This window comes from Lepisma saccharinum, chromosome 9 (assembly GCF_977018435.1).
Source record: "Lepisma saccharinum chromosome 9, izLepSacc3.1, whole genome shotgun sequence".
Lineage (NCBI taxonomy): Eukaryota > Metazoa > Arthropoda > Insecta > Zygentoma > Lepismatidae > Lepisma > Lepisma saccharinum.
The window spans coordinates 5,558,633-5,564,632 of NC_139237.1; the positions used below are offsets into that span (position 1 = coordinate 5,558,633).

Here is a 6,000-nt window from a genome sequence, read left to right on the forward strand (position 1 = left end):
TATTTGCTATTCAAAAGGTCTGTTACGGTACCCTCTCTGTCCAAGCGTTGCTAAATTGTCATCAAGTCGTAGCTCTTGTCCTGCTATCTTCGCCAGTATATTTGGAGTTCTTTGACCCTTCTCGAGCAGCACCTCGAGTAGAGGTTAGCCAAAGATCGGGCCTATTGTAACCTGCTCGTTCGTTCCGAAGACAGTGCCAGGGAGTCTGTAGCTATTGTTATCCAGTCTAGCTGTTTAACCTTTAATATCGGGCTTAATTTATCTCCTATCAAATTCTGCTTTGGGGATTTCGTCGATGATAATCTGTTGCTGGGCTGTCTTTAATTTCAGTTGAATCTGACCATTGGTAACAAAGTTGTATTTTTATATTTCTTTACCCGAGGCTCGGCCTCTTCTCTCGGGAAACAGGCTAGTCCTTCGCTCTCTGCCGTCCAAGTCCCGGTGAACAGCAACAGTCCAATGCATATTATTGCTTATTACGATGATTAATTGATTTACCTGATAATTAGCAAGATTTTATCGTTATAACATAACTTCGGCATTCGAGACACTAAATTTTACAGTGTTTCGTGTCCAATATTTTTCCAAGCATCTTCTAAACACTGCCACAAACTTTGAAGATTCGTTGGAGCCATCATATGAACCTTTCTGTCCAACTCATCCCACAGCTTCTCAATCGGGTTGAGATTGGGCGATTGTGGAGGCCACAACATCACTTTGAGAATTTTTTGCCTCTCCTTTGTTTTTAAATAGTTCGTACACAGCTTGGACGTGTGTTTTTGGTCATTGTCCTGTTGAAATATAAATCCGTTTCCAATAGTATTCTTTCCAGATGGCAATGCATGACGTACTAAGATATTATGGTACATGTTTTTGTCCATAGTTGACTTCATTTGCACCAAATCTCCAACTTTTCCTCCTCCAAAACCAACCCAGACCGTGACATTACCTCCTCCATCTTTAGTAGTGTGACTCAAACAACTGACAAGCATTCGTTCTACGACCTTTCTTCGAACGTATAATCGTCTTTTTGTTCCAAACAATTCAAACTTCGATTCATCAGTCCAAAACACTTTGTTCCACTGTCTTAATGTCCATGTTTGATGTGTCTTAGCCCAGTTCAGACATTTCACTTTATTTTGAGGCCGCAAGAAAGGTTTTCGACAGGATATTCGACCATTTAAACCTACGCTACGTATTCACCTCTTAACCACATCAACCGAAATTGGAGTTTTTCTATTTCTTTGTGTCTTCTACAATTGCAGTTGCTGGAAGTCTTCGATTTCGCTTGCTCATTACGATGATATGTTTATCTTCCATCCTTGTTGTGCTTTTGGGCCATCCAGAATGTTTCTTCATCATATTTGTCCCTGTTGCTTTCAGACGAGCTAACGTATATGTAACACTTCTCCTCGGAATATTCAAACGTTTTGCAATTTTCGCATGAGTATAACCTTCTTCTGATAAAATTTGTATTTTATCACGGAATTCAGTTGAATATTCGTGTCATTTGTTCATTTCGTGAATATTATATTATTTCACCAGCAATAAGAAAGATATAATTGCAAATCATCTATTATAATTACAAAATGTACATTAAATGTAAATTAATGTTAAGTATATATTGATTCCTCAATATACACACCAAAATTTGATATGAAACCAGGAACAAGTGCAACATTCAGTATACACATAAAGGTTCAACTCCTCGTCGTCATCACGTCTCATTATGTTTTCATATAAAATACGATTGTGTATTCTCCGAATTAAAATGGAGTCTGTTCTAACTTGTTGATATACATCAAAGACATTCCAGAATAGAGTCAAAACTGATATTTATTTGCGTTTCACAACATAAATCACAGATAATGACTTTGGGCAAAGACCTTTGCATGCTAGTGTGTGTAATATATGTATGTATGTATGTATGTATGTAAAGTGCCCATTTAGACGATATTGATATAATATGTATGTATGTATGTATGTATGTAAAGTGTCCATTTAGACGATATTGATATAAACGCACGACTGGTGCGAAACTGTAACTCTTCTCCTTAACAGAAATTACAAGGGTCTTTCTGTTTCTGACAGAAATATTCTACTAAAAAAAAGGTAAAGTGTTCCCCTGTGCTTAGCACCATGCCATGAAGGCGTATAGGGGCTGTGGGGGTAATGCCCACAAGGGAAGAATATATCATTCATTGTTTACATTGAGTAATGAGTACAGGAGTATGCATTTTGTAACGTTCTCCTAGGAATGGGGGATCGAACTAGGGACCGTTAGGTGTCCCAGTGGGTGATGTAGCTCACTGATCATTCATTCTCTATTCTAGAGCAACTCTCTACTCATGGTGAGCTTGATGGTAAGGTGCAAGAGATAATAATCATACACTTGATGGCAAAACACAACACTTGAGTTTAAACCCCTACAGACTGGATCAGTGTGGTGAATGGAAATACCTGTCTTTCACTGTGTGGAAGTGCTCCCTCAAGGTGTCGAACCACGGACTTGTTGAACAAGGTGTCCGTTTGTAGTGCAAGTCTGGAAGACCAACCTTCACTCACTTCTCCTAGACTTTTAGCTCGTACTGCTGCACCCTCTGACTGATAGTTTAGAACTCACCGTATCTGACCAATCACTGACCTCCGTTCCCCCGGACATTTATTCCACTCGAATTTACTCAATAATGCCAACTCAGTTACCTGAGTTTCTTACTTGATTGTCATTGTTTACACCTGTTCACAACGATGGTGATCAAGGAAGCTCGGCAATGTCTGACAAGACTTTCCTTAGATGTTTCTAATTATTTCCTGACTGGAAAGGTGATGGCTAAATGTCTGTGGTTCGAAGTTCTTTGTACTTTACAGTTCAGAGATTCTACACATTGTTATGATTTTACATGCGATTTACACACATAAATTAAGGATCAAAGGAACTTGCATATCTGTTCTGCCTGAAAGGAAATCCATGTTGCAGACGACTTATTCAGCTGCACTTGATGCCACCACATATGATAATGCTAGTAGTGAGATGTCAGATTGCTCCAAGAGCAAAGTACAAATCGTACCTGTCCAAGGAACACTCATGGTGAATCCATGAACACACACTGTGACTTGAACAGCTGACTTGAACTGGATGTAACAACATAGAGTGGGACATTGCACAAAGTGTCATTGCAAGGCTATGGCGGAGGTTCCAAGAAACTGGAAATGTCAGCGAGGTGGACCACCGAGTACAACACCATTACTTGCCTGAAGATGAACACATAGTATGGCAAATGACCTGATATGATATGATATATATTTCCATCCACTTGATCATATAAGTACAAATAGCATTATGATATGGGATAGGTCAATTACATGTATAATTTTGAGAACAAAGGAATTAACATGCATATTAAAAAGTATAAAAGAGTATAGAATAACATAAAAATAGAAGAAAAATCAAAGGTTATGCTATTAGTAAACATAAAAATAAAATAACATAAAAATAGAAGAAAAATCAAAGGTTGTGTCTATTAATGAAAAATATGATCTAAGTACTCCTCTGTGCTATAAAACAAATACTTCATAAGTAGCAGAGATCTTGCAACAGCGACCAAAAATACACATGTCCTGGCAAACTGTCACTCGATTACTGCGTGAACATGGTCTGTATGCTCACAAGGTGCATTCTCTTGATGCCAGATCACATTGCATGGACTAACAACCAGTAGTGCTGTGTCTTGTTTTCTGTGCCCAGGTTCTCATTGAAGAGTGACTCACTGGATGTATACATATAGCAGACACGTGGAAGTTGATGTAACCCGAATAATGTAATAGAACATGATCATTTCTGAGGTGCTGGGTATCTTCTGATTTGGCATTACACTAGGTTCTCGTAAACTTCTCCATGTCTTTGCTAGGAGAATATACCAGGATATGATTATCCAACAATACATCATCCCTTCAGTTTTCTGTTTATGGATGATAATGCAGGTCCCCAGAGAACAGAGCTTACCTAGAATTAAAAGATATCTGGCACATATACTGGCTGGCAAGGTCACACTATTTCAAACCAATAGAACATGCATGGGGTATGCCCCTTCAAGAGCTGTGTACAGCATTGTAAGAGTGGGGCACCATTCGTCACTTATCTGCAGTATGCCATATCATTGTATGGTATGCATTGCTGTCAGGGGACATTATATTCCCCATGAACATTTCTGTGGAGCATTCACATTTGCTCTTTTGTCAAGGCATGTGTGAGCCTGCATTTGCCATTGTGATAACTGCTTCTCACTACAATTGTTGGTTTCTTGTAATTTCTTATCATTTTCAGTTGCGTGATACACTTAGTGCATATTAACTAGCTGTATGTGTGTGACGTGCCATGATCCTTAATTTATGTACAATACATGAGTGTACTTATATTTGTGAAAAGCTGTAAAAGTTTATTGAACTGCCTTAAATTTATTTCATGCATTGCTCACTATTATGTGCATAATTTTGAATAACTAAATTTCTTTTGTGAAAGTAAATATGTGACATTCCTACAACAAACCTTACAAATCACCTAGTTTCACAATTTCTTAAATGTTGTAAAGGGTGTCCCAATAAGACCGACAGATTTAATATGTTTAATATAAAGCTTATATAAATAAAAATGTCTGATATTTTTATCATTACATAGGGTGAATGTTCCGATTTTAGAATGCAGGTTTTATTTTGCACAGCAACTTTTTCCATTGGGTTTGTAACACTGTTATCACGAGCATGTTATCAGTGATTGTTGCAGGTTAGTAGACACGGAGTAGGATGGAGAATCCGTGACGGTTAATGGAGAACGGTACTGTCATATGGTCACCAGTTTTTTTTTTTCATTGCTCCAATGGGACAAACTTTTTGTTGAAAATGAATGCATGTGGTTTCAACAGGAAGGCACCACCTGCCACACCTCCCCCGAGACAATTGCCTTCCTGCGTGAAAAATTCCCAGGGTGGGTACTCTCTCGCAATGGTGATCAGAACTGGCCTACAAGGTCTGTTCTCTGACCTTACTCCTTGTGACTACTTCCTTTGGGGATTTCTCAATTCACAGGTTGATGCAAATGAACCACGAACAGTACAAGAACTCCGGGAGGAAATTCAACGATTTATCAGCAAAATCAATGATCAGATGTGCAAAAACGTTGTTATGAATTTCATCGAGAGAGTGAAGACCTGTAGAGCAAGTCGAGGGGGACACATGCCTGATGTCATATTTCACTCTTAAATCTGGATCTTTTCCGCTTGTAATAGTGTTCTTATATTAGTAAGTGTCCTAAATTACAGTGTTTTATAGTCATATGAAATCCATCACTCTTATTGGGACACCCTTTATTTCATGCTGCTTGAGCATAAATATGTTATGCACTAACACATGAATGAATTTTGTGTTGCAGTGCAAATGTGAAAAGTTATGCATAATTGACCAGTATACAATCAAATTTCATTTCTGACTACAATTATTGTAATTACCCTAAAGTAAATAAACACAGAAGATTCAGATAGATGTATTTCTTCAAAACTGGACCAGTCCATTGAATGCCATCAGCTTTTCAGCACTGCAGATTGAGTTTAATCCTATCTGTGAAAGTTGACTCAAACTTCTTGTTTAAGGGAGAATAGAAGGCTTTAGTCCCATCAACACATCATTGACTACAAAAATAATTATTTATTATCAGTGTGTGGATTCATGTGCATTAAAAATAATAAAATTTGCAATTAATGTAATTATTTTTTTGTAATCTTTCTAGCACAACGTTGAGCACAAAAAAACACCCCCAATAGAAGATTTCAAAGCTTAAATCTGTATCATGTGACAACATAGTGGGACAGTGTAGCAAACCTCACATACAAAAGAGTAACAGCACAATGCATGGCAAAATCTCCCAGGGAAAAAAAATGTATTCTCTGTAGTTGAGCTCCTGAGTGGTTAGCTTGGTGGCTCCAAATTTCTGTGTTCCTTACATTTCTT

General features: G+C 37.9%; 1 protein-coding gene across 1 annotated transcript in view; it reads left to right on the plus strand.

The window, feature by feature from the left end:
• LOC145991979 (uncharacterized) overlaps positions 1-2,356 on the plus strand; it is a 145,864-nt gene extending 143,508 nt beyond the window's left edge. The window contains exon 6 of the mRNA XM_083127972.1: positions 2,334-2,356. The gene's annotated coding sequence lies outside the window, so the exon portion shown is untranslated. The remainder of the gene's footprint in view (positions 1-2,333) is intronic.
• Positions 2,357-6,000: the final 3,644 nt, after the last annotated feature.